Genomic DNA, 17,756 nt, shown 5'->3' on the forward strand with positions numbered 1-17,756 from the left:
TTTACCACTTTACTTTCTTTCTAGCTATATTTTTTGATAGTAATCTGAATCAATCATTCTAGCCCAATCAGTAAATCCTCTGATCCTGTTGATTCACAGGCATGAGGAGCCTAATGTGGCTAGGTGGTGAACTTCACTTCCAGCTCACAGCAATTATTGTTTTGTTTCCTAGTGGAAGGATTCCTTTCTCTGGAACTAAGACCTCTAAGTCAGTAAATAATAAAGTCGTGGGAATACAGAGCAAAATTTGCTAGTGGGTCACTTGGGGAAAGTGTGAGTGGTGACAGTTACATTTTCAACCCTCAATTTCCAGACTTGTGAAACCTTGCTATCATAGAAACAGTACCACCATATATTGGAAGTTGATTCAGACCATCTACAGTCTCCTGGAGGAACCTTGGAACTGCAACACATTGCGACCTAGCTGAAAATGTCACTGAGTTTTCAAAAGGCCCTTTTACCATTCTAACAAGCTATCTGCTTTAGGATGGGGATGAGTAAAATGGTAAGATTTTGAATTCCATGAGTATGTGTCCATAGACAACTTCTTTTGATGTGAAGTGAGTTCCCTGACCCAAAGCAATGTTTCGTGGAATGCCATGGTAATGTGTAAGACTGTTTAATCCATGGATGATAGTTTTGGCATCAATTGCATGCAAGAAAGCAATATCATACCTTGTCTATTGCATCAAGAACAGAACACTTTTTTTTATAGGGATGGTCCAGTGTAATCAATCTGCCCCCAGGTAGTTGGTCAAACACCCCAGGGAAAGTAGCATATCAGAGACATATTATAGTTGTTTTCTGCTAGCAGGCTGGACACTCACCCTTGGTAAGGGGAGTTCATATTGCAGAACCCAAGCATAAGTATCCCTTCCACCATGGCAACTTGATTCTTAAGTCCATTAGGCAATGTCAAGTATGGCTGGGAAGGACGACAACTGATATCAATAGACATGCTATTCTACCACTTTTTTATTGTAATCTAATAAGGTCACCATTTGGTAAACATTCACATGGAAAAAATCCTTATGTTTTGTGGGGTTTTGTTTCTGCCTTTCTTTCTTGCTTGCTTGCTTGCTTGCTTGCTTGCTTTTTGCCAATTGAGAGAGATTTATTCACATACCTCTTCCCCACATTTTCCTGTCACCAATTTTCCAGTCATGCTCCTTTCTAATCCATCATCATCAAATTAAATTACTGAACACAGTTTATGAATTGATATATAATCACATGTATTTTGGTTTCCCTTTTCAGTAAAGTCAACAGCTCTATGTGCTGCCAAAACTCCTGCCCAATGGGAGGATTTTCCCTCACCACTACTCTTCTGAATGTCTCAGATAGGAGCTGTAGTGGTGCTGCATATCATACAGAACCATCTGTAAATCAGGTTTTTGTCTCCTTCCTCTGAGTATAAACTAGCAAAGAGAATCAGTGTTAGAAGAGGAAGGACCATGGACATTTGTGACTTTTTCATATAACTTACTTGTGCCTTTATGACCTTCCTGGACAAATTACATATATAGCACTTCCATTTGATGATCGAGGGTTTCTGTGAATGTTCAACTTAGACTTGACAGGTTAGATATCACCCAGTTTATGATGGGCAACTCAGATTGCATAGTAACTCAGTGGCCCATGGTCATTCAATCTCTGCTAATGATCTATAGAAGGCCAATAGTTGTTCTCAAAATGAGAATAGGTATCTCTGTATGACAGCAGTTTTCTTCAAAATTTTATGCACCCTTTGCTGCAATTTACATTATGGGCTGTCAAAGGATCTAACTAAATGTCACCTCTTTCTGCCAGTGAAATTTCAATAACCATTTGGACTGCTTAAATGTATGGCCCAGTGGCTGAGCAATTTGTACAGCAGACTAGATCCATTGAAAAGCCTTCTCTTGCTCTGGGTCTCACTCAAAACTAACAACTTTTTAGCTCTGTGAATAAATGGGCCAGAAAAACACACCCAAATTAGAAGTATGTTGCTTCCATGTGTTGTGGCTTGAATCCCACATGCTGAGAGCATATAGCAGGCCAGGAAAGGTCCCTGGATGAAGAACAGGCCATGATTCTAGGGATTTAGGCTTTCCTGACACTCCTGAAGTCTCCCTGGATAGGTGGGTGGCCACAAATAATCCTATAAGATCGCCAGCATTGGTTCTGTGCACTCCTGAGTTGCTTTTTTTCACTCTTTTTCTTCAGTAGTGTTGTAAACACTGCATTTTGTATTAGTTTTTGTCAGTCAGTTTTTAAAACATTGTGCATTTTGATCTGTGTAGTCAAACTTTCAACCTATGTATTTTATAAAATCCTCTTATTATCTTTTTGATATATACAGGCTCCTTATAGATTTCCTCAGATTTGATCCCTAATATTAGTCATTTGTGCTTATTCTTTATTTTCTTAAACACTTTTTCTAGTGGCTTAATAAATTTGTTACTATTAAAACAAAAAGAAATGTGTTGTTTCCAAAATCTAAATATGCCCACCAGGCATTGTGTCTTTTATTTGGTTGTAGAGGAAACCAGATATAACAACATATCCTTCACCTTGAAAGGGATATCTGGACATAGCTTACACAACTAGACCCCTTGATACTTTACTCAGAAGGCCCTTGAATTATACTTGGATTTATTCCCCTCTCTCTACCAACATGTCTGCAGAAATTGTTATTACAATTTAATAGGTTCCAGCAGCATAATGTCATTAATGTAATTGACCAGTAATTTTTCCTTCTTGAAGGGAAAGGAAATCAAGATTCCTTTAAACTAAATTGGGAAATTCGGCAGAAAAGTTGAAATACCCTTTGTTACTGGACTTTCCACCTGGGGAAAAAAAAAAAACCTTGCTTCTGTTGGACATTATTGATAGTTATGTAGGAAAATAAATTTGCCAGACTGATAACTGCATACATGTTAACAGGGATGTGTGAATTTGCTAGCAATAAAACCACATCTGGTATAGCAGCTTCAGTCCATCTTCTATACATGCCAAAGAAAAGAGTTGAGTAGGGATTGGTGAGAATCACTACCCCTGCATTTCAAAGCCTTGGTTGTGGAATTTATTACTATGACCCCTCTAGGAATGTGGTATTGTTTTTCTTTTCTATTTCCTTGGTATAGACAGTTTTAATAGACTTTCATTTGACCTGTTTTACCATAATAGCCCTCACTCCTCAGGTCAGGAACCAATGTGGGAATTCTTTTATCTGCTAAGATCTATGCATCCTAGGGCTGGGAAAATAATGATAGTGTATTATTGTAATATATCTGAGCTAAATATTCATTAATTACCTGATTCTTCAAAATATGCACTTTTACTGGAGGACCACAGTGAGGTTTTGGTCTCCTGGAAAACATCAGTTCAGTTTCTGGCAGTCCCAGGATTGTCTGATTATTTCTTTTCCCACATTACACAAGCAGTAAAAAGCAGTAGGTCCCTTTTGGAAAAACTGGCAGAAGAATGACTAATATACATGTTGGTAGAATACTGGGTTCCTATACCCAAGAGATATGGTTATACCTTCTGCAAGCAGTTCTTGGTCTGTTAGTAGACTTATGTCTGGGAATTGATTGAGGGATTGAGACACTTGGGGTGCAAGAATTCCTGTCTCCTTTAAAAGTATTTCTAGCTTGACTAAGAATCAAATTGACATGAGATACATTAATAGGAGAACATCAAATTTAATAGCATACGTATGGTATTAAATTCACACACATGGAAATTACAGACAGTCAGACAAAATGTCATTCTGAACTAAAGGGAAGGGGATAAGGGTGTGGGACTTTGGAGGAAAGGAATACATTTCATAGGGTGATAAAAGCAGATGTGTGATAATTAGAGGTTTGCCCTGCCATACAAATGGGTCATTCAGACAAAATGTATCTCTGCTAATAATTGTTATTCTGGGAAAGACTCCCAACTTCTATTTTCTATATAGTTAATGGAGGGGTAAAAGTTTCTCTTGAGCCTGTAGGGTCTTGATTGCCTTCAGCTCAGAATCATCTTCATGCCAAAGTGACCCATCTTGGGGTAGCCTGCCTTCAGCCTCTACAAGATTCTATTTTTTTAATGTTTTCAAGTTTGTTTATTTTTGAGGGAGAGAGAGAAAGACAGAGTACAAGTGGGGGAGGGACAGAGAGAGAGGGAGACACAGAATCTGAAGCAGTCTCCAGGCTCTGGGCTATCAGCACAGAGCCTGATGCATGGTTCGAATTCATGAACTGCGAGATCATGACCTGGGCTGAAGTCAGATGTTTAACGACTGAGACACCCAGGTGCCCCCAAGATTCTATTCTTATAATTCAAGATAGACGTTCATTCATTTATCCTAGAACTGTTTTACTTATTCATATCAAGTAAGAATTTAGTAGGCTTCTGTTTTACTTCTGTGAACACCATGATTTACTAATGACATCTTAAGTCTGTGCAGGTCAGATTATTCTGATTAGTGTTTTTACTTTGCTGCCAATCACAACTGTGCCTACTTTACCTTTAGTGGTTCAGTGAAACTAATTGGCCCCTGGAATTTAAGCATCCAATGTACTCACAGTTTATTAGATTTTCCAATTGAGTGGCTGGAGTTCCCACTTTAATTTCTGGCCTACAGAGAAGAGAAATCACAAAGTTCATCAACATTTCTAGGCTTCTAATACCAAGTTTATTTGTCAAATAATCTGTGTCCAGTTTGGGCCACATTTGGACAAATGTGGAAATACATTGGACAAATCCACTCTAATATTTCAAAATCCCTAAGTTTTAAAATGTGTTACTCTACATTAAACCAAGGGATATCCAGCATTTTTAATTTGCTCACTGTGAACCATCTGCTCAACCATGTTTCAGCCAATGAATTTAACAAACTGTTACATTCCCCACATTGCAACATTAAATGCATAATCTCTTCTTACTGGGTCCATATTAATAAACTCAGCCTGATCCAAATTTCTATTCCTTCCACCATTAACCAACAACTTTAATATCCATTCCCACACAAATTAGTCATATCTCTTCTTATGCCTTATGTAATTTAGCAAACTTTATTAGTTTTTTTCTGGAGGGTAGGACACCTCTCCATGGGTCACACTTAGTACTTCATCTTTAGATATCTGCTAGGAATTGCCTCTGACCATAGGTGTAAAATGCCTCAGGGTAAGTTATTCACATTTCCTCAGGCAATTAAAGATGAATACCCTCAGACAGGGTTGAAGAATGATACCACTGTAGATTTGGAAACTTCTGCCACTTGGGGTGGGGCTGTTGCTGCCAAAGTCTGGGCAAACAAGACTCGTCAGAATTTAAAGGTTTAATATCTCCAATTTAATCAGGGCTCTCCAATACATCACAATCCCAGAATACAGGATACCATTCGCTCTTAATAAGTTTCCTCATTTTAACAGTAGGCACCCTATGAAACTTGGATTTAATTTGCCTTGAAATTCAGTGAATCACAGTTTGATTTTCAGACATTTCAATTCTGACATAAATATGTCTCCCCCTCAGGGTACAACTAGAAGCTACCAGGTCATTTATTTAACCTTTGAGCTGAGGATTTGAATCTCTGAATTTATTCTTTTCTTCTACAATTTTGTCTAGCAACATAAGGAGGAACCAATCAACATTATTAAACTCCTTAGTTTTCCAAAGTGTTCAAAACCATCAGAGAGTTAAATAGCTTCTTGCTTCTTGTAAGTGCTTAATTTGAAATATTTAATGCAGGTGTTTTGTGTATTTATAAAACCGGTTCTCACTATATCAATGTTCTGTTTAACTAGAAATAGAGTCATCAGTATCCTTTAATATAAGAATAGGGACCCAGTTCCAGGAGTCCTAGGAATAATTCAGAATACATATCATTAAATGTTTTTCCAACTAGAACCACTTTACTACCAAAATCTATGTATCCTCCAGAAAAACAAATCAATAGGATAGATAAATACTTTGTAGATGGATAGATATTGCAGTACAGAATTAGGCACATATACATACCACAATATTCATAACAAAATTAAGTGGAGATACTCATGACAATTGCAGTCCTTCTTCTGTAGCTGGCTACAGGATCAAAGCTGGGTTTATAACTACCTTCTGCTACTACTTATTCTGTATCCCCTTTGCCTCAACTTGTACGTCAGATGGTCATGGTTCAAACCTACTTTCCTCAAGAATCTGGGCCATGTCTAGTCCTTCTCTGAATAAGGTGTTGTAGTTTCCTACTAGTCTTTTTTTATGTTTAGGTTTTTTGTTTGTTTGTTTTCAGCTTTTTAAATTTAATTTTATTTTATTTTGCTTAGTTATTTTTTAGAGAGAGAGAGACAGAGCATGAGAGTGGGGGAGGGGCAGAAAGAGAGAGGGAGACACAGAATTTGAAGCAGGGTCCAGGCTCTGAGCTGTCAGCACAGAGCCCGATGGGAGGCTTGAACTCACGAGCTTTGAGATCATGACTTGAGCCGAAGTCAGATGCTTAACAAACTGAGCCACCCAGGTACCCCAATTTTTATTTTATTTTATTTTTTTTTAATTTACATCCAAGTTAGTTAGCATATACTACAACAATGATTTCAGAGGTAGATTCCTTTAATGCCCCTTACCCATTTAGCTGATCCCCTATCCCACAACACCTCCAGTAACCCCCTGTGTGTTCTCCATATTTAACGGTCTCTTAAGTTTTGTCCCCTTCCCTATTTTTATACTATTTTTACTTCCCTTCCATTGTGTTCATCTGTTCTGTGCCTTAAAGTCCTCATATGAGTGAAGTCATATTTGTCTTTCTCTGACTGAATAATTTAGCTTAGCATAATACCCTCTAGTTCCATCCATGTAGTTGCAAATTTTATTATTTTTCATTGCCAAGTAATACTCCATTGTTTATATATATATATATATATATATATATATATATATACACATATATATATGTATACATATATATATACATACATAACATGTCTTCTTTATCTATTCATCCATCGATGGACATTTGGGCTCTTTCCATACTTTGGCTATTTTGATTGTGCTGCTATAAACATTGGGGTCCATGTGCCCCAGTGAAACAGCACACCTGTATCCCTTGGATGAATATCTGGTAGTGCAATTGCTGAGTCATAGGGTAATTCTATTTTTAATTTTTTGAGGAACCTCCATATTGTTTTCCAGAGTGGCTGTACCAGTTTGCATTCGCACCAGCAGTGCAAAAGAGATCCTCTTTCTCTGCATCCTCACCAACATCTCTTGTTGCCTCACTTCTTAATGATAACCATTCTGACAGGTGTGAGGTGGTATCTCACTGTGGTTTTTATTTGTATTTCCCTGATGATGAGCGATGTTGAGCATTTTTTCATGTGTCGGTAGGCCATCTGAATGTCTTCCTTGGAGAAGTGTCTACTCATGTCCTTCGCCCATTTCTTCAATGGATTATTTGGGGTTTTGGGGGGGGAGGGGGGTTGAGTTTGATAAGTTCTTTATAGATTTTGGATACTAACCTTTTATCTGATATGTTATTTGCAAATATCTTCTCCAATTCCATTGGTTGCCTTTTAGTTTTGCTGATTGTTTCCTTTGCTATGCAGAAGTTTTTTTTGTTTTGTTTTGTTTTTTTTTTTTTTTTTGATGAGATCCCAATAGTTCATTTTTGCTTTTGTTTCCCTTGCCTCTGGAAATGTGTTGAGGAAGAAGTTGCTGCGGCCAAGATCAAAGAAGTTTTTGCCTGCTTTCTCCTCAAGGATTTCGATGGTTTCCTGTCTTACATTTAGGTCTTTCATCCATTTTGAGTTTACTTTTGTATATGGTGTAAGAAAGTGGTCTAGGTTCATTTTTCTCATGTCGCTGTCCAGTTTTCCCAGTACCATTTTCTGAACATACTGTCTTTATTCCACTGGATATTCTTTCCTGCTTTGTCAAAGATTAGTTGGCTATATGTTTGTGGGTCCATTTCGGGGTTCTCTAATCTGCTCCACTTATCTGAGTGTCTGTTTTTGTGCCAGTACCATACTGTCTTGATTAACTTTGTATTAACAGCTTTAAGTCCAGGATTGTGATGTTTTCTGCTTTGGTTTTCTTCTTCAAGATTGCTTTGGCTACTTGGGGTCTTTTCTGGTTCCATACAAATTTTGGGATTGTTGTTCTAGCTCTGTGAAGAAAGCTGGTATTATTTTGATAGGGATTGCATTGAATATGTTGATTGCTTTGGATAGTATTGACATTTTAACACTATTTGTTCTTCCTATCTAGGAGGATGGAATGTTTTTCCATTTTTTGTGTCTTCTTCAATTTCTTTCATAAGCTTTCTATACTTTCCCATGCATAGATTTTTCACCTCTTTGGTTAGATTTATTCCTAGGTATTTTATCAGTTTTTGTGTGTAGTTTCCTATTAATCTTAATCACAGGGCATGGTAAGACTAAGAGAAACCCTAAGAGATATCTTGTGTTCCAGACATTCTCTTCCTTACTTCCATTGTAGAATAGTTATTCAATTTCCTGTTGATAATGACAATAATTCATTGCCTAACCAAACTTGAGTTAGGGTCCTGAGACTTCTTCTAGGTTCATTTCTAAATTTCCTTGTAAAATTCCTAGCAATAATGCAGGTAATCAGTATAGCAAGAGTCCCTTAGCTTCCATATCTGATACCTTGATATCTAGGGGGGTTATTCTTCCAATCCATGAGCATGGAATTCTTTTCCATTTCTTTGTGTCCTCTTCAATTTCTTTCATAAGTGTTCTATAGTCTTCAGAGTATAGATATTTTACCTCTTTGGTTTGTTCCTAGGTATCATATTGTTTATGGTGCAGTTGTAAATGAGATCAATTCCCTGATTTCTTTTTCTGCTGCTTTGTTATTTGTGTATAAAAATTCAACAGATTTCTGCACATTGATTTTATATCCCATGACTTTGCTAAATTCATGTACTAGTTCTAGTGTGTTTTTTTTTTTTTTTTTTGTTTTTTGTTTTTTGGTGGAGTCTTTCGAGTTTTCTATACAGTGTCATGTCATCTGCAAATAGTGAAGGTTTGACTTCTCCCTTGCCAATTTTTATGCCTTTTACTTCTTTTTTTGTCTTTTCTTTTTATTTCTTTCTTATTGCTGAGGCTAAGACTTACATGCCTATGTTAAATAGTAAGAGGGAGAGTGGTCATCCTTGTCTTGTTCCTGACCATAGGGGAAATACTGTCAGTTTTTCTCCATTGAGGACGATATTAGCTGTGGGTCTTTTGTATATGGCCTTTATGATGTTGAGGTATGTTCCATCTATTCCTACTTTCTTGAGGGTTATTTTTTATCAAGAATGGATGCTGTTTTTTGTCAAGTATTTTTTTGGCATCTGTTGAGCAGATCATGTGGTTCCTATGCTTTTATTCATTAATGTGGTGTATCACCTTGAATGATTTGCAAATATTGAACCATCCCTGAAAGCCCAGGAATAAATCCCACTTGATCGTGGTGAATAATACTTTTAATATAACGTTGAATTTGGTTTGCTAGTATCTTGTTGAGAATTTTTGTACCCATGTTCATCATGGATGTTGGCCTATAATTCTCCTTTTTATTATGGCCATTGCCTGGTTTTGGAATGCTGGCCTAATAAAATAAGTTTGGAAGTTTTCCTTCTATTTATATTTCTTGAAAAGTTTGAGAAGAATAGGTATTAACTCTTCTTTAAACGTCTAGTAGAATTCCCCTGGAAATCTATCTGGCCCTGGACTCTTGTTCGTTGGAAGATTTTTGACTACTGGATCAATTTATTTCCTGGTTATGTGTTGCTTCAATATTTTTTATTTCTTCCTTTTTCAATTTTGGTAGTTGCTGAGTTTCTAGGAATTTGTCCATTTCTTCCAGATTACCCAGTTTGTTGGCACACAATTTTTTATAGTATTCTCATAATTGCTTGTATTGCTGTCATGTTGGTTGTGATCTCCCCTCTTTCAACTGTGGTTTTATTTGTTTGAGTCATTTCTCTTTTCTTTTTGGTAAGTCTGGCTAGGGGGTTATCAATTTTGTTAATTCTTTCAAAGAACCACCTTTTAGTTTTATCTTTTCTAGTGTTTGTTTGTTTCTATAAAATTTATTTCTGCTCTAATGTTTATTATTTCCCTTTTACTGTTGGTTTTAGTCTTTAATTTTTGTTCTTTTCTAGCTCCTTTAGTTTTAAGTTTAGGTTATGTATTTGTGACCTTTCTTGCTTCTTGATATAGGCCTGCATTGCAATATATTTCCTTTTTAGGACTGTCTTTTCTGAATCCCAAAGAGTTCAGACTGTCGTGTTTTCATTTTCATTTGCTTCCATGTATTTTTTTTTAATTTCTTCTTTAATTTCCTGATTAACCCATTCATTCTTCTGTAGGATATTCTTTAACCTCCATGCATTTGTGGGATTTCCAATTTTGCCTTGTGGTTGACTTCAAATTTCATAGTGTTGTGATATGAAAATATGCATGGAATGATCTCAGTCTTCTTGTACTGGTTGAAGGCTGATTTGTCACCCAGTATGTAACAAATAGAGAAAAACATTCTCTCTATTCTGGAGAATGTTCCATGTGTACCCAAAAAGAATTTGTATTCTGATGCTTTAGGATGAAAATGTTCTTAATATGTCTGTTAAGTCCATCTAGTCCAGTGTGTCATTCAAAGCCATTGTTTTATTGTTGATTTTCTGCTTAGATGATCTTTCCATTGCTATAAGTGGGGTGTTAAAGTCCCCTACTATTATCGTATTATTATCAATGAGCTTCTTTATGTTTTTAATTGATTTATATATTTGTGTGCCTCCAAGTTGGAAGCAAAAATTTTTGTAATTTTTATATCTTCTTGATGCATAAGCCCCTTAATTATGATATAATTCACTACCTAACCTCTTGTTACAGTCTCTGTTTTAAAATCTAGTTTGTCTGGGGTGCCTGGGTGGCTCAGTTAGTTAAGCAGCCAACTTTGGCTCAGGTCATGATCTCATGGTTCATGAGCTCAAGCCCCACATTGGGCTCTGTGCTGACAGCTCAGAGCCTGGAGTCTGCTTTGGATTCTGTATTTGCCTCTCTCTCTACCCCTCCCCTGCTCATGCTCTGTCTCTCTGTCTCTCAAAAATAAGTAAACGTTAAAAAATTAAAAATAAAATAAAATCTAGTTTGTCTGGGGACACCTGAGTGGCTCAATTGGTTAAGCAGCTGGCTCTTGCTTTTGATTCAGGTCATGATCTTATGGTTTGTGTTTCAAACCCCACATTGGGCTCTGTGCTGTGTTGATAGTGTGGAGCCTGCTTAAGATTCTCTTCTCCCTCTCTGCCCCTCTCCCACATACTCACTCTCTCAAAAATAAATAAACATTAAAAATATTTAAAAATCAAATCTCACTTTTCTGATGTATGGCTACTCTGGATTTCTTTTGATGTCCCTTAGCATGATAGATGTTTTTCCATCCCATCATTTTCAATATGCATGTATCTTTAGGTCTAAAATGAGTCCCTTGTAGGCAGAATATAGATGGATCTTGTTATTTTTTGTTTGTTTTTGTTTTTGTTTTTGTTTTTTAATCCATCTGATACCCTATGTCTTTTGATTGGAATATTTAGTCCATTTATGTTCAGGATGATTATTGAGAGATATGAATTTAGTGCCACCATGTTGCATGTAGAGTTGGTATTTCTGTTGATGTTCTCTTGTCCTTTTTTTCTCTCCCCTCAGAGTCCCCCTTAAAATTTCTTGTAAGCTTGGCTTAATGGTCACAAACTTTTTTTAGTTTTTATTTGTCTGGGAAACTCTTTATCTCTCCTATTTTGAATGACAGCATTTCTGGATAGAGTATTTGTGGCTGTGTATTATTTTCATTCAGCACGTTGAATATATCTTGCCACTCTTTTCTGCCCTACCAAATTTCTGTAAACAGTTATGCTACAAAACTGGTCTGTCTTCCCTTGTAGCTTAAGGACTTTTTTCTTTCCTTGCTGGTTTTATGATTCTTTTTTTTTTCTGTGTATTTTGTAAATTTGACTATGATATGTCTTGGCAATGACCAGTTTTTCTTCAATTTAATGGGAGTTCTCTGTGCTTCTTGGATTTTGATGTCTGTTTCCTTCACCACATTATGGAAGCTTTCAGTTCTAATTTGCTCATAACCTTCTGCCCCCTTTTGTCTCTCTTCATATTCTGCAATTCATATGATACAAATGTTATTACATTTTAATAAATTTCTGAGTTCCCTAAGTCTGCCTTTGTGATCCCTGTTCATTTGATTATTGAAATTTGCCTCTTCTGAGATCAGTATTTTGTTGTCTTTCATAAGGGATACAAATATCTTCATGTTTGTTTTTTTTTGTCTATTTAGAGAAGTCTATTCAGATGCTTCTTCCTCAAATTACATTGTCATCAACTTTCTAATTATATTTATTTCAATTCTGAAATATAATCCAAACCATGCCACAGTTCATGAGTCACTATAAAATCATACACTTATTTTAGTGAATAAACAGGTGCACTTCTTTTTTTTTTTCAGACAGGTGCACTTCTTAAAGTCTTTACCACTGGGTAGATTTCCCTTCACCACTGACCTTATAGATAGCCCAGGAAGAGGTTGTAATGTTGCAGCCATCCATAGTTGGGTTGCACCTGCATATTGTGCATAGCCATCTGTAAACCAGACCCACATTTTTCCTTCCTCTCTCAACTAATGGTAGGTAATCCTCATTATGGAATAGGTGTAAGCTGAGAGAAACATCCAATGTATTAGGTGTAAAAACCATGAGGATTTGAACCACTAATTCATGTAACTTACTTGTATCTCCCTGGCATGCCTAGTCCCAATCATATGTACACTTTTATTTGATGGTAGAGTGATGCTTTGTGAACACAACTTTATGAATATGTGGGTCAGATGATAGGTTATCATAAGAGCTCACGTTACATGGCAAATTAGTGTCTTTTTGTCAAGCATTCATTCTCTCTAAACCCAGTGGAAAGCCTAGAGCTGTTTCTCAAAATGGAGAGTAGTTACCTTTAGATAACAGGATCTGGAATAAAAATTTTTAATGTCTGCACTGCTATTACCTATACAGGTTGCCAAAGGTTTCTAACATCATCCCTAACTGTCTATGAAACTTCATGAACCATTGGGTCTGCTGGAATAAATAGCTCAAATGTTAGAACACTTTTTAGAGTATATTGAAATTTTGCAATTTTCTCTTGTTTTGGCTCCACTCAAAACTAGAATCTTTTTTGATTAATCAAAAAATTGAGTCAAATTAATACCCCAAATGAAGAGCATTTTGTATCCAAAACCAAAAAGAATCCACCAGGCATTTTTTTTCCTCCTTCTGAGTGGTAGGAGGGGCCAGGGGCAACAACTTATCATTTACCTTAAAAAGGATATCTGGACAAATTTCAGTACTCTGGATTCTAGATTTTACTAAGATAGAAGGCCTTAGATTTTATATAGATTTATTCCCCAACCTCTACTATGCAGATGTAGTACCAATAAATCTGGAGTACTTGCTATTCTTGCTTAGAGTACTTGCTAATCCCAGTCAGCATAATGTCATCAATGTAATGGACCAGTGTGATAACTGATGGAAGGGAAAAGCATTAAATATAACTGTAAACTAAATAACGACACAGAGTTAGAAAGTTTATAAACCCCTAACATAGAACAGTGAATTTGTTTTCTGGTCTTTTTAGCTGAGAGGAACACTTCAGTGAGCACTGTGGGTAGGTAAGGAAAAAAGGCTTTTGTTAGGTCAATAGATGCATACTTGTGTACCAAGGATGTGTGAATTTGCTCATGCAATTAAACTACATCTAGTACAACAGCTGCAGCTAAGGTCACTTCTAGGTTAAGCTTGAAGTAATCCACTTTCTTCAAGATCTATCTGTCCAAACAACAGGTGTTGGCGAGGATGTGGAGAAACTGAAACCCTCTTGCACTGATGATGGCAATACAAACTGGTGCAATCACTGTGGAAAACAGTATGGAGGTTCTTCAGAAAGTTAAAAATAGAACTACCCTATGATTCAGCAATTGCACTGCCAGGTATTTACCCAAAGAATACAAAAATACTAATTCAAAGGGATACAGGCACTCTGATGTTTATAGCAGCATTATCTACAATCACCAAATTATGGAAACAGACCAAGTGTTCATTGACTATTGAATGGATAAAAAGATGTGGTATATATATTTGTGTGTGTGTGTATGTGCATGTATGTGTGTATGTGTGTGTGTGTGAGAGAGAGAGGGAGGGAGAGAGAGAGTTAATACCTATACCTCTCAAACTATTCAAAAAAAAGTTCCAAATCCATTCTATGAGGCCAGAATTACCATGATAGCAAAATCAGATAAAGACACCACTAAAAAAGAAATACAGGCTAATATCTCTAATTACCATAGATGCAAAAATCCTCAACAACATAATAGCAAATAAAATCCAACAATACATGTAAATACAATCATTCACTGTAATAAAGTGTCATTTATTCCTGGATTACAAAGGTGATTCAATATTCATAAATCAACCAATGTGATACATCACATCAATAAAAGGATTAAAACCGTATGATCTTTCCATAATTTGCCTGAATGTCCATCAACTGACGAATGGATTAAGAAGGTGTGGTTTATATATACAATGGAATACTACCTGGCAATGACAAAGAATGAAATCTGGCCATTTGCAGCAATGTGGATGGAACTAGAGGGTATTAGGTTAAGTGAAATAAGTCAGGCAGAGAAAGACAGATACCACATGTTTTCACATGTGGATCCTGAGAAACTTAACAGAAAACTATGGGGGAGAGGAAGGGAAAAAAGTTACAGAGAGGGAGGGAGGCAAACCACAAGAGACTCTTAAGAACTGAGGACAAACTGAGGGTTGATGGGGGGTGGGAGAGAGGGGAAAGTGAGTGATGGGCATGGAGGAGGACACCTGTAGAGAAGAGCTCTGGGTGTTGTATAGAAACCAATTTGACAATAAATTATATTTGATATAAAAAAGATATGCACCCTTTAAAAACATATTATCATTTCAATAGATGAAGAAAAAGCAATTACAAAGTACAACATCCATTCATGTTAAAAACCCTCAACAAAGTAGATTTAAAGGCATCATACTTTAACATAATAAAGGCCATATATGAAAAACCCATAGCTAACATCATCATTAATGGGTAAAAATTGAGACCTTTTCCTCTAAGGTCAGGACCAAGACAAGGATGTCCATTTTATTCAATATAGTACTGGAAGGCCTAGCTATAGAAATCAGAAAACAAAAAGCATCCAAATCAATAAAGAAGAAGTAAAACTTTAAAACCCAAAAGATTCCATAAAAAAAAAAACTACTAGAACTAATCAATGAATTCATTAAATTTGCAGTATATAAAATCTATGTACACCAGTAATGAAGGAGCAGAAGGAGAAATTAATGAATCAATTCTATTTACGATTGCAGCAAAAACAATAAGATACATAGGAATAAACCTAACCAAAGAGGTAAAAGACCTGTACTCTGAAAACTGATGTATTCTGTTACAGGTAAAAGACCTCTATTCTGAAAGCTGTATTCTAAAACACTGATGAAAGAAATTAAAGATGACACAAATAAATGGAAGGACATTCTATGTTTATGGATTAGAAGAACAAATATCGTTAATGTGTCTATACTACCCAAAGCAACCTACATATTCAATGCAATCATTATCAAGATACTAACAGCATTTTTCACAAAACCAGGACAAACTATCCTAAAATTTGTATGGAACCACAAAAGACCATGAATAGCCAAAGCAATCTTGAAAAAGAAAAGCATAGATGGAGGCATCACGATTCTGGACTTAAAGTTATATTTCAAAGCTGTAGTAATCAAACTGTATGGTACTGGCAAGAATTCTTGATATAAAAGAAACAGCAGCAAATAAAATTGACTCAGAGAATATACAACTTGGAGAACCTTGCCACAGCTCTGCAATGTGTTGCCATCTTACTAGTTCTCTAAGAGTCTTCAAAATGGTCTTCTGTTAGTCTATTTAACATCCAACTGCTTTTTTTAATGTTTATTTATTGTTGAGAGAGAGACAGAGTGTGAGTGAGAGAAGAGCAGAGAGAAAGGGAGACACAGAACCAGAAGCAGACTCCAGACTCTGAGCTGTCAGCACAGAGACTGATGTGGGGCTTGAACTCATTAACTGTGAGATTATGACCTGAGCCAAAGTTGGTCACTGAACCAACTGAGCCACCCGGCACCCCTAATATCCAACTGCTTTATGTTTTTTTTTATGTTTACTTATTTTTGCGAGAAGGAGAAAGTGAGTGAGGGTGAGTGGGGGAGGGGCAGAGAGAGAGCGACACTCAGAATATGAAGCAGGCTCCAGGCTCTGAGCTGTCAGCCCAGAGCCCAATGCAAGGTTCGAATTCATGGACACTGAGATCATGACCTGAGCTGAAGTTGGCTGCTTAACTGACTGGGCCACCCAGGCGCCGCTATCCAACTGCTTTAGAATGGTTTGGAACATGGTAAGTGAATGAATTCCATGAGCATGGCCCATTGCAATATTTTTCTTCTGAGAAGAAAGTTTCTTGATCCAAAGCAAGATAATGTATTCTGTAAGAACACATTTGGTAATATTGGTCGAAGCTTTGCATACAGGGAAAACAAATTAATATCCAAATAAAATGTATATTGCAGTAAGGACAAAATGCTGCCCCTTTCACGATAGAAGCTGTCCAATGCAGTCAACCTGCCACCAGGTAGTTTGTTTAACTCCTCAGGAAAGGTGTTGTATTAGGAAATTAGTGTTGCTGTCTGTTGCTGGATAATTGGGCACTCATCCTTGGTGAGTGAAAATAATTTTTTTTAATACAGTAATATTCTCCACCTCTGCCTCTATGGCCACTTTGTTCATGAGCCCATGTTTAATACCAGGAGTGGATGAGCTAACTGGTTCCTACAGATTTAACCCATTTGATTATTGAAATCTGCCTCTAATGACTTCACATTTTGGTGAGTATTTACATGGGACAGAAATTTGTTCAGGTATTTAGCTCATTAAGGTTTATCCACATACCTGTTCTCCAAACTTTATTGTCACCAATTTTCCACTTATGTTTCTTTTAAGTCCCTGATAATTAAGCCATTCCATTAGCCACAACCAGGTATATAATCACGTATCTGTACATTTGTCCTTACAATGATAATGATCAGGCACATTGTTCAAGGTTATGCCCCTGGAATAATTTTCATTCACCACTGTTCAACAGAAATGTCTGAGATATGGGCTATAATAATGCAGCTCTCCACATTTGGATAGTGTCTGCATGTATTGCAGAAGCATCTATGAACCAGCCCTATATCTTTTATTCCTTTTTCAACTGATTCAAGAAATTTCTCCATGATACCTTAGGCGTATCAGTGCAGCAGGATTAAGACAGAAATTGCTTTGATCTCTCCTAGTTAACTTGTGATTTTATCTATTTGTGGTCCTTTCTCTTTTCTTTTTGATAAGCCTGACTAGGTGTTTATCAATTTTGTTAATTCTTTCAAAGAACCAGCTGTAAATTTTGTTGATATGTTCCCCTGGGATTTTTGGTTATTTATTCTGTATCATTTATTTCTGCTCCAATCTTTATTATTTCCTATTTTCTGCTGACTTTAAAGTCAGCTTTATTTTCTTTTCCTTTTCTAGCTCCTTTAGGTGTAAGGTTAGGTTGTGTTTTGAAGAACCTTTCTTGCTTCTTAAGATATGCCTGAATTGCAATATATTTCCCTCTTAAGACTGTCT

The sequence above is a fragment of the Acinonyx jubatus genome, chromosome B3, assembly GCF_027475565.1.
Source record: "Acinonyx jubatus isolate Ajub_Pintada_27869175 chromosome B3, VMU_Ajub_asm_v1.0, whole genome shotgun sequence".
Taxonomy (NCBI): Eukaryota; Metazoa; Chordata; class Mammalia; order Carnivora; family Felidae; genus Acinonyx; species Acinonyx jubatus.